At 42.1% G+C, this 27,855-nt stretch overlaps 1 protein-coding gene and 1 long non-coding RNA gene across 6 annotated transcripts in view; one reads left to right on the top strand and one right to left on the bottom strand.

Moving 5' to 3' along the window:
* MGAT5 (alpha-1,6-mannosylglycoprotein 6-beta-N-acetylglucosaminyltransferase) overlaps nt 1–27,855 on the top strand; it is a 325,249-nt gene that overhangs the window by 70,928 nt on the left and 226,466 nt on the right. The window lies entirely within an intron of this gene.
* On the bottom strand, nt 3,544–27,172 carry LOC116531804. Its single transcript, XR_004260593.1, has 3 exons — nt 27,162–27,172; nt 22,481–22,487; nt 3,544–3,632 (listed from the first exon to the last, which is right to left on the bottom strand). It is a non-coding gene; the product is annotated as an uncharacterized LOC116531804 (long non-coding RNA).

Below are 27,855 nucleotides of genomic sequence, written 5' to 3' on the forward strand. Positions count from 1 at the left end.
CCCTCCCTCCCTCCCTCCCTCCTCCCCCCCTCCTCCCCTCCCCTCCCTTCCCCTCCTCTCCCTTCCCCTCCCCTTTCCCCCTCCCCTCGATGGAGTTGTGCTCTAACTACAGGCACACGACACCACACCCAGCTAATTTTAGTTTTTTAAGTAGAGACAGGGTTTCACCACGTTGACCAAGGATGGTCCTGACTTCGTGATCTGTCTGCCTTGACCTCCCAAACTGCTGGGATTGCAGGTGTGAGCCACCGGGCCTGGCTGCTTTCCTTTTCTTTAGAATAACTTTATTTAGTCTCATGGCAATTAAGTTGTCTTTTGGAATTTTATGGTGTGACCTTTTACTAAATAAACCACAAATGCTACTTTGGAGTCTTTCTGAATTTGAGTCTTTCGAGAATGTGATTTTGGAATGTTTTTGTGACACTCTTTGTGAATCCAGCGAGTTGCTGGCTGGTCATAAGCTATCTTTCTGGCTTCCAGATATACCCTACTGAATAAATGGACCCCAATTTTCGATGGACATGGGTTGCTGGCTTGTAGATGGACAGGCAGTCTTTCTGTTTTCTGCATCCGAAGTTCTTGGCCACTGACAACTTGCAGTCTGGTGACGTGCAGGCTTGTGTTTTGTGGTCTTCCCTACCATCTCAGTTATTAGTGAGCACTCACCTGATTTTTCCGTGTTGTTCGATTTCTGTAGCAAGTGTGGTTTCCATAGTTCATTTTTTTGATTTGCTATTTTTCCCTTGCTATTGCAGATGTCTCATCATGAATTTCATAGTACATGTCTGTCCCTGCAATTAAAGATTGAATATTTCCAGGGTTATTTTCATTTTATCTGAAGAGTTTGTAGACCCAGCTCTCTTCCCCACCACCCAACCCTCAGCAACAAAGAAATTCTATGGAGTAGCATTACTCCAAAGGACTTGATGAGGATTCGATGAGAGCCTAAGTGGCTGGAGCACCCTAACTAGCTACAGATCTCAAAGGAGGCCCTTTGCTTTCAAACCTCCGCTCCTTTGTTTTTGTTTTTTTGAGACAGAGTCTCTCTGTTGCCCCGCTGGAGTGCAGTGGCATGATCCGTGAAACAGTGCAGCCTCAACCTCCCCAGGCTCAGGTGATCTTCCCACCTCAGCCTCCTGAGTAGCTGGGCCTACAGGTGCACGCCATCACGACTGACTAATTTACGTATTTTTTGTAGAGATAGGGTTTTGCCATGTTGCCCAGGCTGGTCTCAAACTCCTGGTCTCAAGTGATTTGCCAGTCTCAGCTTCCCAGAGTGCCGGGATTACAGGTGTGAGCCAGTGCACCCAGCCAGTTATTTAATAAAATTTTTTTGGAGACAGTCTTGCTAAGTTGCCCAGACTTGTGTCCAATTCATGGGCTCAGGTAGTCCACCCGCTTCAGCATCTCAAAGCCAAGTATTCTTTTGTTTGTTTGCATTTTATTGTGGTAAAAGACACATATAACATGAAACTTACCATTTTAGCCCCTTAAATATATAGTTCACTGGCTTTACGTACATTTACCACCATCCATCTCCAGAACGTTTTCATGTTCCTAAACTGAAACTGTCCCTCCCTCCAGTCACTGGCACCCCCTGTTCTTTTTCTGTATTACGTGCCTGGCACATACTATGTGCCCCGTACCTGTTGTGATTGGGGTTTTTATTAGTAATAGTCCATCATGCCTAGTTGGCGTGTGATGTTTTAAAGTGACAATAAAACGTATATAACAAACTTTGAGAGCATGGGATGATTGTCATGGTTTGAATGCTCGTGTGTTGGAAACATCCCAATGCAGTAGTGTTTCCAGGTGAAGCCTTTAAAGAGGTGATTAAATCATGCAGACTCAACCTCATTCATCCATTCAGGAGGGCAGTCACGGAGCGCGTGGGGTATCGCGGGAGCGCGTGGGGTATCGCGGGAGCGCGTGGGGTATCGCGGGAGCGCGTGGGGTATCGCGGGAGCGCGTGGGGTATCGCGGGAGCGGGTTCCTGATGAAAACGGTGGGTTCTCACCCTCCCCCTCCTTGCGCGAGCGGGTTCCTGATGAAAACGGTGGGTTCTCACCCTCCCCCTCCTTGCGCGAGCGGGTTCCTGATGAAAACGGTGGGTTCTCACCCTTCCCCTCCTTGCGCGAGCAGGTTCCTGATGAAAACGGTGGGTTCTCACCCTTCCCCTCCTTGCGCGAGCGGGTTCCTGATGAAAGGGTGCGTTTGGCCCCCTCCTCTTCCTCCTCGCACAAGCGTGCTCTTGGCTTGCATTGTGGGGTGACTTGGCAAGAATGCCCTCCTCAAATGCAGGCCCCTTGAACTTGGGCTTCGCATCCTCAAGAACAGCAAGAAATAAATCCCTGTTCTTTACCTGTCTCAGGTATTCTGTTATAGCAGTGCAAATTGGAATGAAACAGGTATGCAGGCATTCTTATATCTTGCTAGTTGGGATATAAATCAGTAAAATTTTACTAAAAGAAACGCAGAGTATCGCTGCTTCAAAAGCTTAAAAATCCTTATATTACCGAATCAGATAATTCCTTTGTTGTAAGGAAATAAACAGAGGTACAATATACAAATGTAGGAGTGAAAGACTATTGCATTACTTTTTTAAATAGAAAAATTGAACACAATAAATGCCCAGTACTGTGGGATTATTTAAGTAAAACATGCAATTACTACTTAGCTTTTAAATTCTGGTAAAATATTTATTATGCGAAATGTTTAAAATGTGTTGCAATATAAAAGCAGGCTGTAAGAAAGCAAGTATAAATATAAGTGTATTTTTGTGATGTATATGTATGGATGATATGCCATATATGGGAATATGTATGAAACATACTAAAATTTTATCATCTGCAGAGAGTAGAATGATGACTGATGTTTAAAAAATTTTTTCTTTGTGTTTTGGTTTTCCAATACTTAATAAATTTTTTGGCATTGAGCAAGTATTTTGATTCTGTTAGAGAAAAAAGTAATTTCACTTGGAAAAGTGATATTCTGGTTAGCTATGTGAGGTTACTTTATTTTCATTTTAATTATTTATTTTTTGAGTCAGGGTTTTGTTACCAGGCTGTTCAAGCGATCCTCCTACCTCAGACTCCCAAGCAGCTGGGACTATAGGGACACGCCAACATGCCAAGCTACTTTATTTTGTAGAGATGGGGTCTCCCTGTGTTGCCCAGGCTGGTCTTGAACTCCTGGGCTCAAGCAGTCCTCCCACCTCAGCCTCCTGAGTAGCTGGGATTATAGACACGTGCCACACCCAGCTGTTGCATGAGGTTAAAAAGTATCCCCTGAGGGAGAACCTGGCAAAATGGGCCAGCTTTATCGGGTTCCCAGCACTAAGGTGCTAGCTGACTCTTCTGACAGCAGCTGCCCTTGTACCCAGGTGGTGGGGAACATGCCCCCCAAGCTTTCCCACGCAGCCCTCTTGGGAGTCCCAGCCTGAATGCCAATGAGCCCTTCTGAGTTTTTTTGGCATTAGAGGGTACAGGGCAGTCTCCCCTCTCTTATATGCCCCAAATCTTTGTGGGTGTTTTTTTTTTTTTTTTGACAAGTTACTAGCCAAGGCCCTGTGGGGTTTGCTGGGTAGGGGGCAGGGGGGGGTTGTTTTAATCAGTTGTGTTGAAAGCTGGCTTCTGCTGGATCCCATTTTTGGATTCCATTTTCCAGGCCTGTTAAATCTTCCTGGCACACCTAGCTCAGACATTTATGTCCTTGTACTTTTGTGCATAAAATGTTAAAAGGAGTAAAAAATAAACTTGCTTGCTGCTCAGAATTGACCCTGAGCTATATATCTTCCGATGGACACTGGTGCCAGATGGTGTCGCACCTCCTACTGGGTTAATGAACGGGCATTTGCCAAAAACCTTGAGTTGCTCTTGAATCATTCCTTGCACTTTCAATACAAAATTCTACCAGTGGCAATTTGCATTTGTTTCTTTTTCTCTCCATCTTTCTATTTTTGGAAGGAGAAAGGGGTGACACTTTCTGGAATAATTTCCTATGAATGAATTGAATTCATTTTATTGCTAGTATTGTTATAGATCTGTCTCCCTAAATAACTATATGTTGTGCCAACTTCCGGGCACAGAATACTTTTCTTCTCAGAGCTGTTGCAATAATGGCTTTAAAATACACTTCACCTTCTGCATTAGGTGGCACAGGATGTTTATATATTAGTTTGTTGGGGTGGGGGGCAGAAAAAAATGGTCCTTGTGACTTTAATACTACTCCTGTTCAGTTTTCCAGATGCATTCTTGATCCTTTATTCTAGCTACAACCTTGGACAGTTACATGGGGGTAGGGGGTGGAATATTACCTACAAGTCCACTTATTAGTCAGTGGCTTGAAGATGAGATGTGTCTGTGCTTTTCAGTAATAATTGTTTGAATCAATTTAATCTTTTGCTCACACTAGGAAACAGATGATAGGGGGTGTTTAGAGTCCTTGAGTTTTGGTCCTGCTAGCTTGCATTCTCTCCCTCCCCCAGGAGGCCTAGATACTTCAGGGTAGATATAGAGAGTACTATCTTGCTTTTGTCATTGAAGCAGATTGTGAAATCTTGCCCCCTTCACCAGGACTTTCTGGAGAGGCAGGAGTGTTCTTCAAATCTGCACTCACTCTGTTTACTGTTCAAGGCCCTGGTGGAATGTCTTCCATGACCATTTGTGCTGCTGCTTGATATTATTTGGTATTTTGTGGTTCAGGTGGTTCATGTTGTCGTAAGAACCTCACTTCAGGAAACAGATAATGAAGTTGGAGTTGGGTGCTAATATGTAGCCTTTTCTCTGTAGTCCGAATGGATTGTGCAGACTTATAAGGTCCAGCGGCATTTTGAGACTGGCTTTGAAAGCCACATATCTATTTTATTTTTATGGCCTCTGATCTCAAATATCTCCCAGAACACAGTTGGCGACTATGTAATGCATAGTGGAGGTTGTTAACCTCCAGGACTGAAACAACCTTTGGAATAGTCTGTACAGAATTTGGATTCCTTCAGGTTCCTAAACCAATGGCTCATTTCCCACCCACCTAAGAGGGTGACTTGAATCTGAATTATCAGGTACTGTGTTAGACTTGAAACCTTATTAGTTATAAAAAAAAATTTACTACCTCTTTGCATTTTTAAACTCAGAAAAAAAGGTTCAAGTGTGAATTTTCTGTCTTTAGACAAGGATTTGTCTTTTCAAAAGTTCTGAAATTGCCTTTCAGTTTTAGTCTAGGCATTATATGTAACAATTCTTATGTTTTTATCTGCTTAAGAGTATAATTTCCTAGAATTACCCTAGAAATGACAGAAGAAGGATCTAAAGCTTCAAATTCTGGAGTCTGAAATATCCCATAATACCCTGTTCTTATCTCTCATATTGGCTGCAGCATGTGGTTTTATAATTTATGTGCATAGGTTTCCGTTTGCTTCACTAAGCTACTTGTGGAATCGTTTGCTTCACTAAGCTACTTGTGGAATGAGTTTCCTTTGGCCTTACTCATTTTTTAACTCCTAGTACCTACTACGTTAAATTAATCTCATTGTGAAGTTCACCTAGAGCCTTTTTAACGTCTATAATCTTCTCTGTGTTTGATGTCTGGTGTGCGTGAGTGTTTTGGGAAAAACTTGGGAAAAACATCTTAATGGACTGGGTAATCTCATCTTCTACAGTAGATTTTATTTGTGATCATTGTATTAAGAAGTGGACTTCATTCTGTGTCCTGTGCTGGAGAAGGCACTGGAAGACCAGGGGGTCTAGGCTTTGCTGTGCCTATAACTGGCTTGTGATCTCCAGCAAGTCACTTAATATACCTGAGTGTCTAGAACAAAGGTCTAGAAAGCCCCATTCCAAAAATTCCAAGGCAGAAAGTCAGGATAATCCTCGTGAAACTAAAACAACTTTTCTGCCAACTTATTATTCAAGGTGTAGTCCCCCGGAGGTTCCTTTGTAGCACTCTGGACATGGTGTTCTTCAGATTCTTCAGAAGTCGAATTTGCTCACTGCCTCTATTGTTTCTTAACCATTAGTTAGGCATTTATTTAGTCCCTGTGCCAAGCTGTAAGCAAGTTAGCAGAAGTGAAAATTTTTGAGGAGCATAGAATTAATTGTGCTTGGGAATTTACCTATTGTTGGTGTTTGAAAGTATGTTTTTCCCCTTTCTTTGAAAAGATTTTAGGCCGTTGATTCTGGTACTCCAGGACCAGTATGGCGGGAGGCGTGGGGGAGTGTATGTGTGGTATATAACCTTTTAACTTCAGATCTTAAGGCTTAAAAAAAACCAGACTGGATCCAAGGGAGATTTTTAAAGCACTCTTTAAAATACACGTGTTTTCTTTTCTATTTAACACAGGATTCGTTTTCAAAGCAAAATGATCATTTAAAAATATGACAGCCCAGAATTGTTAATGAGCTAGCAAATTGTTCCGCTAAGTGCAAAAGTGTTTTCCCATAAGGTTCAACTCCTAATAAATGATAGTTGATGTTTGTAAGTGACATGGATCTTTAGCTCTACCTTTGTAGTTTAAAGCAAGCTAGTCCAGCCCGCTGGCCACCTGCGGCCCAGGATGGCTTTGAATGTGGCCCAACACAAATTCGTAAAGTTTCTTAAAATGTTGAAATTTGTTTAGCTCATCAGCTATCATACTGTTAGTATATTTTATGTGTGGCCCAAGATAGTTCTTCTAGTGTGACCCAGGGACGCCAAAACATTGGATGCACCTAGTTTAAAGGCTGTGTCTCCTATGTCATATTTTAATAGGCTAAGTTATACTAGTTTAACAGGAATATGTGTGTTTGATTTACAAGGAGATTTCCTAAAGTTGTAGCCTCTGCCTTTGAATTTTCAGCTACTTTAAAAATTACTCTAAGGACACCCTTAACACAGTTTAATGATTTCTTAATTAACTGATCAAATATTTTTTGAGTTTTTACTGTGCAAGGTACTAGGATGTATGCAGTGGATGGTATGGGGGGTGATCAGAGATACAAAGATGAAAAACTACTTTTTCCTTTAGGAACTCCACAGATTGGTGGGTTAGGAGGTATGTATGCTTCAGTATGCTTCAATCCATTTTTCAAAGTCTTGCAGGCCCTTAGGAGTTGGATCATTTTTACGTTTGAACTTGACCGTGATGTTGTGGAATTTTCTAGGTCAGGAAGGGCCTTCTAGGCAGGGGAAACAGCATTAGCATTATGAGGTGATGCTAGACTTGTTCCAGAAAGTATGAATAATTTATGAGAGAGAGGCTGGTAGAAAAGTCAATTCAGAAGATAGCTTGAGACATTGAGTGACCAGAAGAGCAAAGCTTATGGTTTCAGGTGGATCTAGCACTTAAAATTGGGGATTTGTGATTAAAGAGAGAGTTCTTCAACCTCCTGGTATAACTTGCTCTCCTTTGGAGTCAAAGATGATGATGTCAGCCATCTTGTTAGGCCAAGAAGGAAAAGGAAAGTGTGAAGGATTTGCTTCTTGATCAGTAGTTCTTGTCATATTCCATGTAGGATAAATCCTTGTATTCAGGTACATGCTCACCTGCTCTAACAGAAACCTCCAACAATACTGACTTAAATAAGATAATTTAGCTTCCTTTTATGTTAGAGTCAGCTAGAACAGCATTTCTGTCCTGCTGAAGCTTTAGGGGGCCAGGCTCCTTTCTTCTGGTTGCCCCACCACCTCTAGTGTTGTTCTTCTTTGTATGGCCTGAAATAAGGGAGGAAAAAAGGATGGGAGGAAGGGCAAGGAGGAATGATGACCCAGAGGTTGGTTGGATTTTTTTCTACTCCTGTTCCACTTGGCAAAATATCCCCTTGCCACTCAGCTGCAAGAGATAATTATGCTCTGTGTAGCGAGATGCCCTGCAGAGTTCCTAATCCTATGTAAGAAAGGGAGAATAGCTTTGGGGGAACAAGAAGGATCAGTACATCCCATTTGGGCCTTGTCATCTGTATCAGAAGCTATTGGTAATTGGAAATGCTTTTTAAGCCTGTATTGCTAAGAGGAGTAGCAACAGTCCATGTTCTTCTGGTTCTTCATATTGAAAAATGAAACTGACTTTATAAGCCATGTCTGCCTCTGCTAGCTCAGTGAACCTGTTCACCAGCCCTCAGTTGCCCTCCCTGAACCTTGCCATGGAATGTGCACTCTCCTTACCGTCAAGCTCTGTGTAGCTCTGAAGATCACCAGCATTCTGACCCAGTGTTCTTCAAACTACCAAGCAGCTTCAGAACTACCAAGCAAGGCCCAGGAAGTTGACTGGGAGACACCTTTTACCCTTGAGCCTTGCTGGGTGTGATGCTTTGTTGTTTTGGCCCATCTGGTCTCCGTCCAAGGTGGCTGACCTAAGATCTTTTGGGCATTCCACTACAAAGCAGCTTATTGAGCTGGAATTCCCTTGGTGTGTGGGGGAGCATAGTCAACCTACTCCGGCCACGTTCCTTATGGCAGCTGCCCCCTTACCTGCCTAGTGGTCAAAACTACCTGGAGACTCATGGGTTTCTATGATACATTGTAGTGGATTAAGTAGTGCAGGTTCTCAGGGAGGTGCCCAGGAGTGGACATTTAAGCAAACACCTTCTCCAGGTAGGTCTGATCACGGTCCCAGTTTGGGAACCACCGCTTTGCATTCTTCATCTTACTACTTATAACTTTTGTTAACGGCATCATGGTTCCCTTCCTTTGAGGGGTTTATATTACAGCTTAACTTGTAAATGTTAGGTATTGAGTTGTTTCTGACACTCAGCAAGTATAAAAGAGGCCAAAGTTTATTTTTGAATGAATGGAATTTGTGTGTAGTTCTGTAGCTCCCTTGAAGTGTATTCTTGTGGCATATTAAGTTGTCTTAAAACATTTTGGTTAACAGAAGGTAAAAATTAGCACACCAGGAAATGCTGCATGTGTACCATTTCAGAAAAACTAAATACTTCCATATTTTCCAGAATTGGTGATATATTTGAAAGTAAACATTAAACTCCATTCTGGACATAATATGTTAAGCCACTATTTCTTGGGGAAATCTCATGTACATAATTTGATTAAATTATGTACTGTCTCCCCTTCCTTTCTTAATTGCATATCTTTGCCTCTCCTCCTCCTCTCATAAGAGGGCAGTTTATTTTCCTGTTCCTTGATGTGACTCAGAAGCATGTAAATATATCCTAGAAGACAGTCTCCCAGAATGGGGCTGAAGTCTCAGAGGGAGTTGGGGCAGAGTAGTGCAAGCTTTGGGACCAGCTGTGGACTGAAAGCTGTTCTCCTTCTGTCATCTGTGGACTGTCAGTTCTCTGGTGGAGGCTGGCATTTTAGGGCTGGCTGCTGGCTATGACTGTATTTTGCTAGCTTGCTCCTTTTCTATCTTTCTAAAAAACAGTGGCCTGAGCCTCCTTCCACTATTTGTTCTGTGAGGGTAGAGCATTAAATCCCTGCTTAGAAAAATGTGATTTTTGCCCTGTGTGATTTTTGCCCTGTTCAGTAAGCTGGTCCAACAAGCTCTCTGACAGTATTCCATGATTTTTTCTTCTCTGACTTTTTGATGACTGGAGTACTCATTTTGTGGGTTCATTCCCCTGGTGGTTTAGAATCCTTTACTTTCTCCTTGCCTCCCTTATTATTTGAAACTTCAGCTGTGGGAAACTTACCCAAAAACTTTTAGCTTAGGAAATGCTCCTTTGCCTATGGCTATCCATTGTTGCTCACGAGTTCTGTTGGAGTTTGGGGGAAGCAGATACTGATTGGTGCACTCTTTGTGAAGGTTGTGCAAATGGCAGGAATGAACATGCTTCTTGCCTGCAAGAAGCTTCAGTGTTCGGCGAAACAATAAGACCCACAAACAGTTAGTCTTAAAATCATTAATTAGAGGTACATTTTGGTAAATACCTGAGGATTTTTCTCTGTCTTGGGTAAAGGATGTGTGTCGAAATGAAGAATTAATTATGTGAAGATAGTAAGTCGTTTATTTGGGCAATGAGGACTGTTTTAGCTAATGTCCCTGCCTCTCTCCTCCTCCCACCATTCCCTCCCCAACATCACCCAGCAAGGCTGAGAAAGTCACAACTTGCGGGAAGTATTCCAGAAATATCTGACTGACTGACCTTGGTAAGGACACCATAGTGGTCACGCTTCAGGAGTTTAAACAGATTTTCTGCCAAGGGAATGTACCCTCTAGCCTGAATACTTCAGACAGGGATGTCTGTGAGTGCCCTGACATCTTCCTTCCTTTGTAGATTCTTCTGGAAATTTCTCTCATGTCTGCAGTGATGCTGCCTTCACAGGGGCACTGCTGTTCCTTCTGGCTGAGGGCAGTTGTTGCCAGTTAGTGGTGTTACAAGTCTCTCTCTCTCTTCTTTTCTCTATTGAGCCACTCTTTGTCCTTCGCTCCCTAAATGTAATCAGAGAAACCCTGTTTGTAGACTGTCTTTCTATATAACCTCTATTAGCATTAGCCTTTCTCAGTTGAGCACTGAGTATGCCCTAAACTCTGTTTTAATCACCAAGTATAGAGTGAGCAAAACAGATGAGTTCTGTGCTCCTGTGGAGCTTATGTTCTGGTAAACAAAATAAACAAGATTGGCTGGGCATGGTGGCTCACATCTGTGATCCCAGCCAAGATGGGAGGATTGCTTGAGGCCAGGAGTTTAAGACTATGCTGGACAGCATGGTGACACTCCATCTCTATAAAAAAGAAAAAATTAGCCCAGTGTTATGGTATGCACCTGTAGTGCCAGCTACTCAGGAGGCTGAGGCAGGAGGATTGCTTTGTATCCCAGGTCTTGCTCTGTATCCCAGGCTGGGTTACAGAAGTATCCCATATAGGTCTTGCTCTGTATCCTAGGCTGGGTCACAGAAGTAACCAGTGGCAGTGGCGTGATCATAGCTTACTGCAGCCTTGAACTCCTGGGCTCAAGCCATCCTCCTGCCTCAGCCTCCTGAGTAGCCTCCTGAGTAGGGACTACAAGTGTGTGCCACCACTCCCTGCCTTGTTTTGTGTTTTCTCATTCAAATACCTTTATTAAGGTGCCCTCTGTGCTTGATCTTACTCTGGGAGCTATTTCCTAAAAATATAATCTGGAGAGGCTGTGGTCTTTGGCCTCTGTAGGGCCTCTTTTGTTGAGACAGGTTGGGCTGTGAACCAACAGCTATAGTCGAGTGTTTAATAAGGCAAAAGTAGGCCCAGGGGTCTGTAGGAGCTGGACGAACTATCTTTTCCTCTCTTTGAGATGGTGGACTGGAATATGGGATTGGGATGTTGTAATCCTTTTAGGCTTTGGCTATAATGAACAAATTATTTTTCTTCATCTTTTCTATTTAAAAAGCCTTTTTCTTTTCTTTCTGTTTTACATTAGGGAACCAGTAGATGGGAGGAAAGATGGGATGATGGGGGTGTGAGGAGTGAGTAGTCAGATGCCCCTTCAGCAGTCTCAGAAAAGAGGTCAGCATCTTCCACAGCACCGGGTCAGCCTGCGATGGCTCCAGACAGGGTGAAACAATTTTTATGCTTTGGCTTCACATCCGTTTTTCCTTTCGCTTTCAGGGTGACCTCTGCTTGTCAGATCCTCCACATGGTTGTTATTGTCAAGTGAGGTAGCAGTGGCACAATGCTAATGAGAAGGCAGAATGGTTGTCCAGGGTGGCCTTGATGGCCGCCAGGCGCCAGCATCTTGATCAGCTCTGACATGCTGCTCAGAAGGCCAGCTCTCTGGGCCAAGCGCTGCTTTTTTTTTTTTTTAAATGAGAGGAGTGATTACTCACCCCTCCAAAAGCTGCTGATTAGCACTCTGGCTTGAAAGACTCCATGCTAATATGTAGTTTGCTGTCTGTAATACAAGATGCCAGGGTTTGGTATGGTCACTGAATTATTTTCCCTTCTCTGATAATTGGCTGGTTGAATAGTTGCAACTATTTTCATCATACTTGTTTAAGTTGGCCTCACACCTCTCTGAACATTCATTTCTTCACCAGAAAAATGTGATGGTAGCTGCTTTGCAGGTATGTTGTGGGGATTTGATCTGATGGGAGTTATTCCCTTTGAGTACCTGGCACAAGCTGGAGTTATACCTGGGCCAAGAGAAAGCATTCCATTTAACAGTGACGCTTTGTACAGGTACTTATAAAAGGGTCAGATTAGTCTAATCACTGTGTAATTTTTCTTAATTAACCATGCTGTTTACATGGAGATTCTTTATTCTTCTCCCCCCTAATCTTCATTCTTATTCACCTAGTGCTCATTTCATGCATCCTGGTGATTCCCACCATCTGTGGGGTTTGACAGCTCTCCCACCCTTTGGGAGGATGGTGTAGTCACATATTTATCTATTAAAGGAGAATGAATGGAGATGCCCTGGGCCTTACTGCTGTTGCATTTCTTCATCTCAGTACTAGAAATTCTAATTTCTGCCTAAGTCCCCTGTTCTATACTGTGCCCCTTTCTTCCTTGGCCAATGAGATTAAGTCTCAAGTTGAATTGAGAGACTCAAAAAAAAAAAAAAAAAAACTTGGTAGTTAGCAAGTGGTGTGATTTCCTGGGGTAAAGTGAGGGGCTTGGCTAACCAGAGCTATGATAGAGCAGAAACAAGATGTCATGGAAGGTTAAGAGAGCTGGCCAGTTGGTAGAGGGGAGAACTGGTCACACATAAAGAAAAAACAGTTGCTGGGAGAGGGAGTGAGAATAAAGAAAGAGGGATTGAGAGGGAACCCAGGAAATCACTATTCCTTCAAAGCAAGGAGACTGACTAACACTGTACCTTTTAAGATGACTTGATATTGCTCTTAAGTTGTGAAACCATTCTGTCAGCTCTGAACAGGTACCTCTTTGGGGATACTGTGGGAAAAGCCCGGCCCTCAGTGAGCATGTAGTTTGCTGGAAGGGAGTCATACTCCATCGACAAACAATTAAGACTGCTTCAGGTCTTCCAAAGTGTTCTGAAAAGACAAAGGCAGGAAGAAAGAGTGGTGAGTGGTTGCTTTTGGTAGGCTAGGGTGATAATTGAAACGTTGCAGGTAAGGCTTCAGGGAGGAAAACGATGGTCATACATAGACCTGCAGGAAAAGTGTTCACAGCAGAAGCAGCAAGTACAAAGGCGATGAGTCTGGAATAAGCCTGGCATGTTCCAGGAGAGGACAGAAGGCCAGAGTTGTGTGCATGCCATGTTAGTAAGAAAGAAAGTGGGAGAGAGGTCAAGAGGTAGGCAGTGGCCAGACCATGTAGTTCATGGTCCAGTTTGGAGTTTGTGTGTAGCCAGAAGGCCCTGATAATTTTATAACTGTGAGTGACATCCCCTGACATTTATACTTCAGAAAGATGGCTTTTAGCCTTGTGGAGGGTGAGGGCTGGCTGGGGACCAGAGCAAGCAGGCAGGAAGACAAACTGGGAGCCTATTGCTGTAGTGTGGGTGTGAGGTGATGGTAGCTTGGAATGAGATTGAAATAGTGGAGATAGTGAAAATAGATTTAGGATACATCTTGGAGGCAGAGCTGGTAGATACTGATGTATTAAATATGAGGGATGGAAAGGAGTAAAGGGAACGTACACATGAGGGCTAAAGGTCTTATTGGAGCAGCTAGAGTGGGAGATGCTATTTTTTGAGCTGCTGTGTGCATCTGTCTGAAAGCAGCGGCTCTGTTTTGGGCCTGCTAAGCTGGGGATGCATACTAACCACTGAAGTGGAGCTCATGAGTGGCACGTGGCTGTTGGAAGCTGGAGCTTGTTCAGGTGAGGGGTCAAGGACAGATGCATGTAATTTGAGAGCCTCCACTTAGAGTTGGCATTTGCAATCGTGGGATGGTGCACTTGCTAAGGGAGAGAATATGATAGAGAAAAGATTTGAGGACAGAGCCCAGGGGCATCCAAACAAGGTGAGTTCTGGGAGAGAAGTCAGCTGGGGAATTGCTGCAGTGTCCTGAAGGCAGATCAATGAGAAGGAGCAGTTCTATAAATAGAAATTCCTACAGAGATGATAGAAAACCAGCATTACAGCATGCCAAGAGATAGAATAGTGATTAGTAGGTGCTTACAAGTGTATGTTCTGCCACTGGAATGCTAGGAAAGCTACCCAAAGAGGCTGTTTCTAATTGAGGAATATGGTTCTTAAGTGTTTACATTGCCTTATATTTGCGATAGGGATTATTGGCTTTGTGAGCAAAGCTCTTTGACATTTGTGGATGGAGTGTACTCATTATTGAGAGGAATTCTCTGAAATGAATGTCAGTTCCTTTTCTCCCCTAAGCTTTGCTTTGAATTACTATACAGTTTGCTTAAGAAACCTGTGATCAGCGAGAGGAAAGAGAAGTGATTCCTGAAGCTTCTAATGGCTACTTCCTGCTGAGTCTCAGCATTCTATCATGTCAAGTATGCTAATGGGAGAAGGAGCAGCATCTCTGGATACAGAGGATCCCCAGGATGCTGATATGAAGAGTAGGGGTGAGCTAGCTGTGTCCTCTTGCCCAGACCTAGCACACATTTGGGAGATAGGAGCTATATTAATTGCCTGTCGCTGCTGTAACAAATCATTATACTTAGTGGCTCAAAACACCATGTTTATTGTCTTATGGTTCTGGAGGTCAGAAATCTGAAAGGGCTCTAGTAGGCTGAATAACACCCTCCAGGTGTTAGGCTCTAACTTGTGGAACATGTGAATGTAACCTTCTGTGGGAAAAGGTTCTTTGCAGATGGGATTAAGCATCTTGAGATAGGGCAGTTATCTTGGATTATCAAGACGGGCTCTAAATGCCACCTCAAATGTTCTTCTCACAGAGATGCAGAGGAGGATTACTCAGAAGAGAAGGCAGTGTGACCACAGAAGCAGGAATTGGCATGCTGTGGCCACAAGCCAAAAAATACATACACTCACTAGAAGCTGGAAGAGGCAAGGAACTGACTGTCCCTAGAACCCCTGGAGGGGGCACAGCCCTGCCCTGCCGACCTCTTCACTTCTACCCATTGATACCAATTTCAGGCTTCTGGAGTCTGGAACTGTGAGAGAATAGTTTTCTGTTGTTTCAAGCCACTAAATATAATATGTAATTATTAATGACAGTTTGTTGTGGCAGCAATAGTGAACCAATACAGAGTCTCACTGAGCTAATCCAGTGTCAGCAGGACTGTGTTCCCTTCTGTGGAGGCCCTTAGAATTTGTTTCCTTGATTCTTTCAGCTTCTAGAGGCTGTCCACATTTTCTTCACTCATGGCTTCTATGTCTTCAAGCCAGTCTTTCTTCACACTTTTTAAATACTGATCTCCTGCCCTACCCCCCTTCCGCATTTAAGGACGATGTGATTGCTTTGGACCCACCTGGATAGTTATCTTAAGGTCAGCTGATGAGCTACCTTAACTCTGTGTACATCCTTAATTACCCTTTATCACATAAGGTAACATACTCAGATTCTGGGGCTACGGCAAAAACCTCTTTAGGAGGCTGTTATTTTGCCTTAAAAAGGAGGCAATTATTTAAGTATATAAGGTGAAGAGATAGGTCTTTCTCTCCAGGAAACCTAACTTGACATTCAGAGGTTACCGTGCATGAGTATATTCTTCCAGTTACCTGAGCCAGCCAGACTTTCATGTTTGAGCATTCAAATTGGGCCTTCTTTCTCAAGGCATGTGTGATACCTCCCGATGACACTGAAAGGTTAAAAAAAAAAAAGTTGCTTGCCAGAGATACTGATCATTTGCTTCTGCTAGGCTCAGAAGAGTTTTTAAGAGCTTAGCAGCAAATCCTGACCTTGGGAAACCCTGCCTTACTGGGAGTCTTGTGCACAGGTGTTATTGAGATCAGACACCAGGTTGCAGTGATATGTGTCATTTTTGCTCTTGCCATCATCGACTGCCTCCTGCCTGCCACCAAGCCAACCTCAGGAGGTCTTTTCCCAGAGGCTTTGCAAGATGACTTTCTACAGCTCAGGGAGGTTTTGAGGAGAGGAATTAACATTGACTCTGTTGCCTTGCTGGTTTGTGTGTCACAGCTCAAAGTTCCATGCTTGTCAGCTGGCTAGTGGTCATACCTGATGTGAAGGTGAAAAGACTTTGTGTTCTACTTCTGAAAGTTTCACATTTGTCAAACTGTTGTAACCCTGTCAGCTTTGTTGCTGTCATTGTAGTGAGGCCTGCCTAGGGATGATAACTGAAAGATCCCCAGGGACACAGCAAGGCAGTGCTTAGATCCAGAGCTTTCTGACTCTTGGCTGAACTTTTTTTTTTTGAAAGTAGACTAGTATTTTCCAAACATCAGGCTTAATTTCCACCATATTCATGTTACCACCTACACTGTTACTTAACATGTTTTCTTGAGTTTATCCTGAATCGACTCATTTATTTTAATTTGGTCTCATTCTAATTGACAGCGTATAGCAGCTTATGAATTTAATGTGCTTATGCATGTTATGATAAATACTTAGCTGCTAGTATGTATGCTACAGTGTAAATGTACCACACTCAGGAGAAAACATTTATTAGACCATCCTGACTGTTCAGGAAGCTTGATGTCCAAGGGAAATGTCTTTGATGACCACGAGCCAGAATTTGGCTAGTTTCAGCGGGTAAGAGAGTAGCTGCTCAGCTATTTGGGAACATTTTAAGTAGAATATGTGAGAAATGAGGATTGGACATGCCTTTATTTCCAGCAAGCAAAAACGTGCATTTATTTACTATAGTTGTTATAACGTAGATGCATATATATATGTACCAGAAACATGGTCTTTTTCCCATTTGTGGATTAAAGCTAAGGAAGAGCTTGTATACTTCCATAAGAAATGTCTAAGAGAATAGAGCCTAGATAAGTTCTGAAACTTAATATGTAAGGAATGTAAAAATTTAATAAAACATGACCTTACCCACTTAATATGGCCTTTCTTGGCTGGACTTCTAAAAATTTTTGTTTTTATACCATATTCTTATTTCAGTAAAGCTTTATCTTACTCTTAACCTCTGGGGAAAATAAGTTAAATAACCAAAAGAATCAATAAGGAAATGCCTCATTGTTGCAGTCAGTGTCTTTTTTTCCATAGTGTCCTGTGAGCAGAGTTGCCTGGTGCTCTGTTACATCAGCATGAAGGAGGCCATGTGCATGGAAAGACCCAGACCTCTTCTCCCCTGTGTCACTTGCAGTCATTTGTCTTCCTCTTTCTTTTGTTTTTGTGTATTTATTGGGGATGAGGATGTGGGTGGGCAGAGGAATTGTGTATAGAATTTGCTTATTTTTATAACAACATAAAACCCCTTAAAATGATCAACTTGATTTTTGATCTGCCTTGAGAGAGTGTTAAATCAGAGTTCTCTGGAAATTTGGGACATCTCCAACTTCCTGAAAAATCAAGGATCCAGTTTTCCATGGAAAATTTTGTGGGAAAAGGTGAGATTTCCCCAGCTTTGTCTGTCCCCCTCTTCATTGTATTCTTGTACTTCTCCAGAAATACACCTCTGTGATTCAGTTCCAATGTATCAAACTATTATCTTCCAGAGAGAGGGAAGATATCAATGAGACCTTGAGATTTGCACATCTCCTGAGTGACGGTGTAAGTGAGCCAGCTTGAATGCTGAGCTTTACTGAAGTTGGTGCATGTGGTGAAATCTTTTGCCTCATCTTCTCCTTGACGTTGAGATACTTTTTTGCTCTTTGGAAGAGTCAGGTCTGCATAGGCCTTTGGATATTTGCATTTTATTTTCAGGGAATCTTTGCTGCTGACTTGGGTGAAAGCATCAGTTTTCATATCCCTCAGTTCATTTTCTTAGAGGAAAGAAAGGCAGCCAGACAACAAACTGGTAACCAGTTGGATTATTGGGCTGACTTTGCAGGTTGATAAATAGGTGGCCCAGGTGGTGAAATGAAGTGAAGTTGTGTTTAATTAGATATTGGACTGGCTTTGCAAATGTATTAAACACATCAAGGTGAGGGAGACATGGGAGTCCCCCCTTTTAAATCTCATGTTCTAAAATGAAGAAGGTCAGTGTGAAAAATTCTGTTTCTCAAAATACTTGTGACACCAAATGTGGATGTTTTTCCCCCTCACACCAATGAATTATCCAACTCTCCAGGTAATAACTGGGTATCCTGCAATTCAATTCTGACGCTACCAGGGATTATCGCATGCTCTGCAAGTTTAGGGCTCAGTGCCACAAAACTGCCCCCACTTCAGACACCAGTCACAAGTCCCATGTTGTTACCTGTACTTTTGACCAATTGGCTGTATATTGGGGAGTTGCTACAACCCCTCTTCAATTCGATAGTTTGCTACAATGGTTCACGGAACTCAGAAACATTTACTTATATTTGCTGGTCTGTTGTAAAGGATATTACCAAGGATACAAAATGTTTAGCCAGGTGAAGAAGTACATTTGATGAGGTCCAGAAGGGTCTTAAGCACAGGAGCCTCTGTCCTTGTGGAGTCGGAGTGTGCCACCTTCTTGGCACATGGTTGTGTTCAGCAACCTGGAAGTTCTCTGAACCCTGTCATACAGGGTTTTATGGAAGCCTCATTATGTAGGCATGATTCATTAAATCAATGTCCACCCTTCCCTCCCCAGAGATTTTGCGGGTGGACTGAAAGTTCCAACCTTCTAGTCTTACCTTGGTCTTTGTGGTAGTCAGCTGTATCCTGAAGCTGTTTAGGGAGCCTCAGCCAGTCATTAGCGTACAAAAAGACACTTCTCATTTCAGAGCAGGAGTGTTCAATCTTTTGGCTTCTCTGGGCCACACGGGAAGAAGAATTGTCTTGGGCCACACATAAAATATGCTAATGATAGTTGATGAGCTAAAAAAAAATTGCTAAAAAAAATTCATAAAGTTTATGAATTTGTGTTGGGTTGCATTTAGAGCCATCCTGGGCTGCATGCAGCCCTTGGGCCATGAGTTGGACAAGCTGGCTATAGAGCTTTCAATGGTCTTGGAAGCTCTTCTGAAGGGAACTAGGGAGTTCCCTTCAAAATATTATAAGACCAAATATTATAATTCAAAATATTATATATTATAATTCAAAATATTATATATTATTATAATATAAGACCAAATATTATAACAAAAGATACCCTTTTCACCCTATCACTTAGGAAATTATGAGGGTTTTAGGAGCTCTGTATAAGGAATACAAGGTGGGGTGGGGAGGAACAAATATTTCTTACATCACAGCCTAACAGCCAACCAACATTTTAAGTCATCGAGGTAACTTAGTAAACAAACCAGTATCCTTGATTTTATTTTTAACTTTGATGTATGTTATATGTAGAAAAATACACATCACAAATGTAGAGCTTGATGAATTTCAAATGGACACCCACCTAACCATCAGATAAACGGAGGATTCTCAGCCCTTCAGAAGCCCCCTCATGTTCTGTTGTCCAGCCACTACCTCTACAATCCCCACCCCTCAATCTTTACTGTTTCTGCACTCTGTATAAATGAACTCATACAGTATAAACTATTTTATGTTTGCTTTCTTTTGCTCAGATTATGTCTGTGAAATTCATCTATATTGTTGCATATAATTAATCATTCATCCTCGTTGCTGTATAGTATTCCATTGTGTTCATATGCCACAATTTATTGATCCACCCATTCTACCATAGATAGGCATTTAGATAATTTCCAGTTTTCAGCTACTATGATTAGTGCTTCTGGAAACATTCTAGTATATGATATACACATTGCCATTGAGTGGTGAACATAGGTACACGTTACAGTTGACTATTGTCCTAGGCTGTTAGGTGTTGCTCTAATACAACCCTTGGGACTGGAGAGCTTTTAAAGAAAAGAGGTTTGTGTTTTTTTAGCTCACAGTTCTGAAGGCTGTGAAGTTCAAGACTGGGTGCCTACATCTGCTCAGCTTCTGGTGAGGGTCTCATGCTGCGTCAAGACATGGTGAGGAAGTGGAAGAGAAACAGGCATGTGTGGAGAGAGACCAAACATGAGAAGGGACTTGGCTTTATAACAACCTGCTCTCAAGGAAGCGTCTCCATTCTCAAGATATGGAGACCTCAGTCCCTTTCTTGATACTGCATTAATTCTATTCATGAGGGATCTGCCCCCATGACCCAAACACCTCCCAACTGCCATCAGCTAAATTTCAATAAAAATTTTGGCCAGGAAATCCATATCCAAACCATATACTTAGAAGTGGGATTTTGGGATCATAGGGGTACACATGTTTAGCAATGTGAGATACTGCTAGTTTTCCTAAGTGGTTGTATCACTATATAACTGTACCAGCAGTGCATGAAAGCTTGCCTCTCTCACATCCTCACCGTGGTTGGTATTTATCTTTTTCACCTTAACCATTCTGGTGGGTGTGTAGTGGAATTAGTTTGTAGTTTTAATCCCATCCTTTATTTTTTATTCTGAAGGACTTGGTTATCTGCTTTGTACTTTTAATGGACTCTAATATCTACTGTTTTTAGATGGTGACCTTAGAAAGGCATTATTATTAACTTTTCAGAAAGGCTGATGTGTTCCAACAGATTCCATCATCTCTCAGAGGTCCTGTAAGAAGCTGGTAAATTAAGTGTCTCATACTGAATTATATTCTGCTCTCACCATATATTTGGTTTGTTGCAATGGGATCAGCAGAAATAAGAAACCAAGTCCGAGTCAGGCAAGCTCAATTTGAGCTAGCAGAATTTATTAGTACTAAACCAGGACATTTATAGTTCTATACAGGGCAGTCAATAGGTGAAAGATGGCTTAGTCTGAAGCTTGTTCATGTTATGATCCTATGACATCAAACTTGATTTTTAGGTTTTGAGTGGGAAATTCCCATGTTGCAATCCATCATTTCCAGGATAGTGAAGAAGAGTGAAGGTGAAGTAGTTTAGAACCACTTAACAACTGAAAACACAGCCGTTGTGTTTCATCCTTACCGCGAAGTTCAGGTTTTTCTGTTTGTCAAGGCAATTTCAGGATCTATAGAATTTACTACGAAAATCTTGAAGGAAAATTCAAGCTTGTCTAGGAAATAGGGCTGGCATGGGAAGCATTCTGAAGAGATCCAGGTCTCCCTGTGTGATGGCGAAATGTGATTTATCCTCGAGCTGTGTCCCTGAGACAGTTCACACCCGACACAGGAAGGTGATTAATGAAGATAAATTTGGTATCATTTTTTATGCTGCTACTTTGCCATTTCTGCTCTTCATCTAGCAGTGATCCTTGGTTTCTCAGGTGCCCAGTGAAGGAAGTAGGTGGGAGTGGGATCCTGAGGGGGCTGGTGAGGAGATGTGACCACTACATTGCCTGTCAGTTGGAAGCCATAGGAATAGATTGGCGCTCTAGTCTGCACATGACAGGAATCTTCCTTAGCATAGGGACCCTTTTGTCAGGACATAAAGCCATGATGGCCTTGGCAGAAGACCATCTTTAGTACGATAATGGGATGCTGTTTCCTAGGGCTGCGGTGGCTGGTTTCTCATAAACTGTCTCTGTGAATTGTATATGGAGGTTGTTGGTATCCCTTTGAGGAAGAGAATAGTCTCAGGAGGCTGGCAGGATTCTTAGGGGCCCCATATTGACCATACCCAGCATGGTGTTGGGTGAAAGTTTGTTGATTGAAATGTGGTTTTTGGGTATGATTTTCATAACATGCTATTGCTGGTATTGCAAATTTGAGTTGGGCAGAAGGGGATGAGTAAGGTCTGAGGGAGAGGAAGAGTGATATCTGTGTGAAAAACATACCAAATGCATTTTTGTAGCCAAAAGGAAGGGAATACATCTTTTTTTTGAGCACTTACAAGGGTCTGGGCTGTGCCAAACCTTTGGACTTTCATGTTAAATTATCTCATTCAATCTTATTTGAGTTTTCATTGTATGTATATGAAACTGAGGTTCACAGGGCTTAATCTGCTAGACCAGAGTTACCTGAGAGTCAAGAGGAAATACACCATGGAAAGACACTGCATCAGCTAACCTTCATTAAAGCCCTTCATTTAAGAAATACGGTTGACTTTGAGTGATTCCCCAAATAGATGTCTGTAAACAAGATTGGTTTTGTTACATAGGCTTTTACATTTTAGAAGACAGGCCCTGGGGCTCACCACCTGCTGTGGATTTTTTTTTCTTTTTTTTTTTTTCCCACCCTCTCAACCCAGCTTGCTGTGGATTTCTGACTTACAGTCAGAAAGAATAAGGCTGGGCTCTTATTTGGTCCTCTTCTGAAAGGGACCGTTTAGTTCCACCAGATGAGTCCTTGAGGGCAGAAGACCACATCTTCTGTATGCTGGATATGAGTACAGTACTAGATATTTAAAGATGTTTCTATGCCTTGGGCTTTCCCTAAAGGATTTGACATCCTCACCAAAAATGGAGATTAAGAGCTGGTTCATGTGACAGATGACGTACATACAGGGAAAATAAGACAGGTGATCAATAAACACTGTTGTTACTGTCATTGCTGGCAGAAGGTATCAGTGCAAGTGAGAAGCAGGTTCTTGGTCCTACTGTTCCACTTTCCGTCTCAAGAAAGCTTATCCATGTGCACAAGTGAGTCACAGTGGTATAGATGAGAGTGATGATGAGTCTACACTAACTTAATCACTTGCAAAATTCAGAAATACTTTATGCAAATACCTCCACAGCAGATCAGGATGTATCTCGACTTACTGCAACACCATGTTTAAGAACTGTGGTTCTCAGTGTGACACAGAACAAAGACTCATAGCCCCAGCCTTCTAGGAACTTCACTGTCATAAATTAGACTGCTCATTAATTCAACGTATCAGTTAACTGTTATCACACGACACCTTGTCCCAAAACTTAATGGCTTGAAACAGTAAGCCTTCATTGGTGTTCACTAGTCTACGGGTAAGTTGGGTGGTTCTTTTGGTGTTAGTTGGGTTTACTACTGATGCTGGGGGGTGTTCAGGCTGCTGGTCTCAGCTAGGCTTTCTCATGTATTTGAAGGGTAGGCTGACTGGATCTGGTCTAGGATGGCTTCCATGGGGCTCCTTTCCACGTGGTCTGCTGTCCTGTGGCAAGCTAGCCTAGGCCATCTGTTTTGTTCTAAAAAGGAAGTAGAAGCATGCAGTACCTTTGGGAGGCCCAGGTTAGGACCTGGTGTACTGTGACTTATGCATTTTGTCAGCCAAAGCAAGGTGAAGACTAGCCCAGATTAAAAGGGAAAAGATAGAGACTTGTTGATGGGAGTTGCTATTGGGTCTTATTGCAAGGGGAAATGGGATACAGGAAGACTGTTAATTGGGACCATCCATTTCATTACTCTGCCACATCATTTCTTTTATTAATTCATTGTTTTCCGTCATGTGGTTCCTTAAGCAATCCTTCATTCTGTTGTTTCATTCTTTATTAACTAAAGCTTCTTAAAGGCGTGTATCATTTACTGTCCATAGTGTCTGGGAAGGCCACAGAGATGAGTAAGATACCAGTCATTTGTAAGCAAAGGGCCAGGGGAGATGGACAAGTGAGTGGCAAGTAATTAGAGAATTTGAGTAAGCCCAGGGAGGTGTGAGTGCAGCACAGTGGACTGGGAACCCAGAGGAAGGAGCAGCGAACCAACACTGGGTGGAGTGGCTTCACAGAGGAGAAGCCCAGTTACCCAGGAGCAGGAAATGGCTGAGTAAGAAGGCAAGAAGAGAGCACATGTGGCCCCAGGTGGGCAACAAGGCCTGCGTAGCTGCCTCCCGTGTGCAGAGTTTACTGTAGGGGTGGTAGTGGCAGGAGACAAGGCTGGAAAAGTTCACCTGGGCCAGGTGGAAAGGCCTGCTGTGAGAGCTAAGGGGCTCAGACATTTTTGCTGGCTAAGAAGGAAGTTAACAGGATTCTTTCTTTTTCATGTTGGTGACTCATCTACTTTAAGAACAGGCAGTTCAGTTATTGCACCCTAATGCCTTTCCCTTATCAGAATGAGGAAGCCAGGATAGTGTAGCTCTGTGAATTCCAAACTGTTCTCAGGCGCCCTGGAGTGGCACAGCAAAGTCATAAGATTGGCATGGGATATTTTAAAACTTTGAGGAAACACAGAGAGATGTCTATCAGACACCACTTAACCACCGCTACTAAGTTGTTGGGACCTAACTACTCAGTAAATGGAGCTTTTAGGAGTTCTTTTAGGACATCTTGAAAAAATTACAGAATCACTAATGCACAGTAAAGTGGAAGTGTTTGAATTTGGGAACTTCTGGTGAAGTTGTTAGGAATATTGGTTTCAAATCTTGTTCCTGCCTCCTGTTCCTTGGGCAAGAGAGTTACTTTCTCGACCTGTTTCCCCTGTAAAGTGGAGATGGCACTACTCCCTCATTCCGTTGAGTTATTGAGAGGAACAAGCGAATTCATATGAGTAAAGGAATTTAAATGGAGCTTGGCACAGCGTAAACATGAATATTAGCATTATTAAGTAATGCCACAGTACCTGGGCTGTTTCAAGTTCATTATCTTGTGAGGGCAGCAAATGCATGGCACAGGCTCCCTGTTGGGGGAAGGACTGGCAGAGTAGTTCAGGAGGCTCAGAAGGATAAGTAGAACTTTATATTCTGCATGAAATTACAGTGTAATAGTGTTGCACAGCTTTATGCTCTTCTATGGAAAACGAGTTCTTCCCCAGCCTCTCATTTAAGGAGCCTGCATTTCCAAATGTGCCTCTAGTTTCAGAGTAATGTCTTTGGGCATATTCATTTCTTTTCTCTCTTTGCCTTGTATCCCCCACCCCGACCAACTGAAATGACCTGTCTCTGCCAGAAAAGGTTCAGATAAAAGGCACATAAGATGTGTCTCTGCCTTGTTTCCTGCACTAATGGAAACGAGCATGGCTTAATAATAGTTGTTGGGAGGGTGGGGGGCGATGTCTCCCACAAATGCCAGGAAATCTGCTCCACACACCAGGAAGGCTTCAGTCTGTAATTGAGCTGGTTTGTGATAGCTTAGCCAGCCCATTTTTCCCCATCTCCATTTGGTCTCCTCTTCTTTTACCTTAAGGGGGCCTCAGATTACACTGGGTTAGATTTTCTGTCCTTAGTGCATATATGTAGGTGTGTGCAGGCTGCTGCTGTGTTTTGCTTTCTGTAGCAGGGATCGGCCTTCTCCGCTCCTCACCCTCCTCTTCCTTTGCTCCAGTCTGTGTTGCTCAGTCTTGTCCAGGGAACTTCCTTTTTCATCTTCACATATGTTATTGACTGCTTCTCACTCTGCCTTGTAGCAGAGAGTTTAGCTGTGGCCTCATTGCTCATTCTGATGGTGTGCTTTTTGGATTCTGCCAAATGTCTTTTGCATTTGTTTTTCACCTCAGCACTCCATGCTGTCGGCAGTTCAGCAAGCCCTTTCCAAGCTAGTTTTTCCCTATTTTTAATTAGTTTTCTTCTCCTGCTTCTCCACCCCATCCTGCAGTTTTTTGTGGATAACAGTTAAGAGCCCCACTCTTTCTTGGGTGATTTTAAGAAAATGTGGGTGTTGACAAAAAGGGTCAAACTCTGTAAAATATTTGAAGAGATTTATCTGAGCTAAATATGAGTGATCATGGCCCATGACACAGCCCTCAGGAGGTTCTGAGAACATGTGCCCAAGGTGGTTGGGTACAGCTTGGTTTTATATACTTTAGGAAGGTGTGAGACATCAATCAAATACGTTGAAGAAATGCATTGGCTTGGCTCAGAAAGGTGAGACAACTCAAAGCAGGGGCTTCCCGGCTATAGGTAAATGTAAACATTTTTGGATTGATAATTGAGTTTATCTGAAGACCTGGAATTAATGGGAAGGAATGTTCAGGTTAAGGTAAAGAAGTGTGGAAACCAAATTTTCTTGTGCAGAAGAATCTCTCGGATAGCAGACTTCAGAGAGAGAGCAGGTTGTAAAATGTTTCTTAACAGACCTAAAAGGGTGCCTGGCTCTTAACTGATTATTTCCTGGATATCTCCTGGGAAGGAAGGAAGGAAGGAAAACAAAGGGGAAAGGGGATTCTCTATAGAATGTGGGGTTTTCCCACAAGAAACTTTGCAGGATAATTTCAAGAAATGGCAAGGAAATATATTTTGGGGTAAAACATTTTGATTTTCTTCCTTGTTATGCCAGAATCAGATTGGAAAGTCAGTCACTATATACAGGGACAAATAAAAATCATCTGATGAGAATTTATGGTTTGTAGGACATGTCTCCCCAGACCTCTTAGATAGGAATTTGGGCAAGATAAAAAATCTGAGCTTAGTGCCCAGTCCCCGCTCTTGGCCAAAAATCATTCTACAGAAGGCATATGCAGGCCAACAGCAGCAGGTCCCATGGTGCTAGGAACGCTCATTCCTAGAGTTGTCTGATCTGGTGATTTGGCGAGGTCCCATGATACTAGGAAGGCTTATTCCTAGAGTCCTCTGATTTGATGGTAATGGTTTTAAATATTAGCGATTTGGGTAATGGGGAGAGGACATGGTCTGACCTGATGTAATAGCCAATTCTTTAAGAGGTGAGATAGAGTCAGGCCTAGGGTTTAGTCTAAGAAAATCCTGGGTCAGATCTATTTTCTGAGCTATCATGATTCAGGTCTTTAATTGTGCCTTTCCTTCTACTGTATCTGGCATAACATTCACAAGGAAGGTCTAATGTTAATACAGTAACAAATATCATAAAGATAGTGAAGATTTGGACGTCCAAGGCTATAGGAAGAATCTAGGTAAACAACCTAGTCAGCCAGAAAAAAAACCCTGCATGCATGATTATATTCTTTGATCAGATTTACAATGTGTTTACCACTCCTTGTTGAGGGTTATTTGAACCCTATAATATATCTTATTTTGAAAATTGTGGGACCAACTTTTAATTCAAATTTAATAAATTTAATTTCTTTTCCAGCCAATTTATCTCCATAGGTATAGCATCCTGAGAGAGGGTATAGATTAAATGCAAGAAATGCCTGGTCCTTGGTGTTTAAACTGTTACAGACTTGTTAATAGTAACCACTTTTGTATTGCACCATATACTAGTATTTGGGAGAGAAAAGGTTTTGTCACAGAAGTTGCATAATTCTGCAGTGTTATTTTGTCCTTGGTGGGACTCTCTATGGCTGAAGGCTTTAAGAATCAAAACACTTACAGCCAATAAATTGTTCTAGGCCATATTGGAATGGCTGTGGACAGGCATTCATTACTTCTTAAAATTATTAACTAAAAGAACCTAACAGTAATACCAAAAGGCAAAGTTATAAGACTCGCTTATTTTTAACTTTTGGTTTCTGTTATAGACTTATAGCAATTAGCTATACAAAATGTAAACATTGTTTTGAAAAATAATTAAAAATATGTGTGTGTGTGTGTGTGTGTATGTATATATATATATATCTTCACAACTTATAATTGGGAGTATTATACCCAAGAGGCTTTGTTACAGAGTATTTTATCCTGTTAGTAAATATTTTCCCTTAATTTTATAGTAAGCAGAAAATTTTCATGGCTGGGAGGATGCAAAAGTGACATAAATAGTTTAGAAGGCAACTGAACTTGTTTTACCAGCTGTTTAGGCATTTTTTGTACCCTCTTCTTGATTTGGAGGGTTTGATGTTGTCCTAATTTTATTCCTCACACAGGCCCTTACAGTCTTACGTGCCCGTCTCTTCTGTGTTAGTCCCTGGGCCTAGAGCGGGGCAGCTCGTAAAGTTTTAGCAGCAGAGCATTAGCAGTAAAACAGATCCGGTGCCAGTGGGATGCCAAATGAGGGAGATTCTTATCTCTGGTCTTCAGAATACCTTGATTTTTGTTTCCTTGAAAGTAAAACAAAAATAAATAACATATTTTGACAGTTACAAGAATAATTCATATGTTAGAACAGAAAAAGGAACCTATTCCATTAGGGCACTAATTAAAAACGTAAAGAAAAGTTATAATCTGATAATTTCTAAAGGATTATTGTAGCCAAGAAATAATGCTTTAATTTGCACTCAAAAAGTTAGGGCTGAAATCGAGTATTAAGT

The sequence above is a fragment of the Sapajus apella genome, unplaced genomic scaffold (assembly GCF_009761245.1).
Source record: "Sapajus apella isolate SASKATOON/1434 unplaced genomic scaffold, GSC_monkey_1.0 scaffold72, whole genome shotgun sequence".
Taxonomy (NCBI): domain Eukaryota; kingdom Metazoa; phylum Chordata; class Mammalia; order Primates; family Cebidae; genus Sapajus; species Sapajus apella.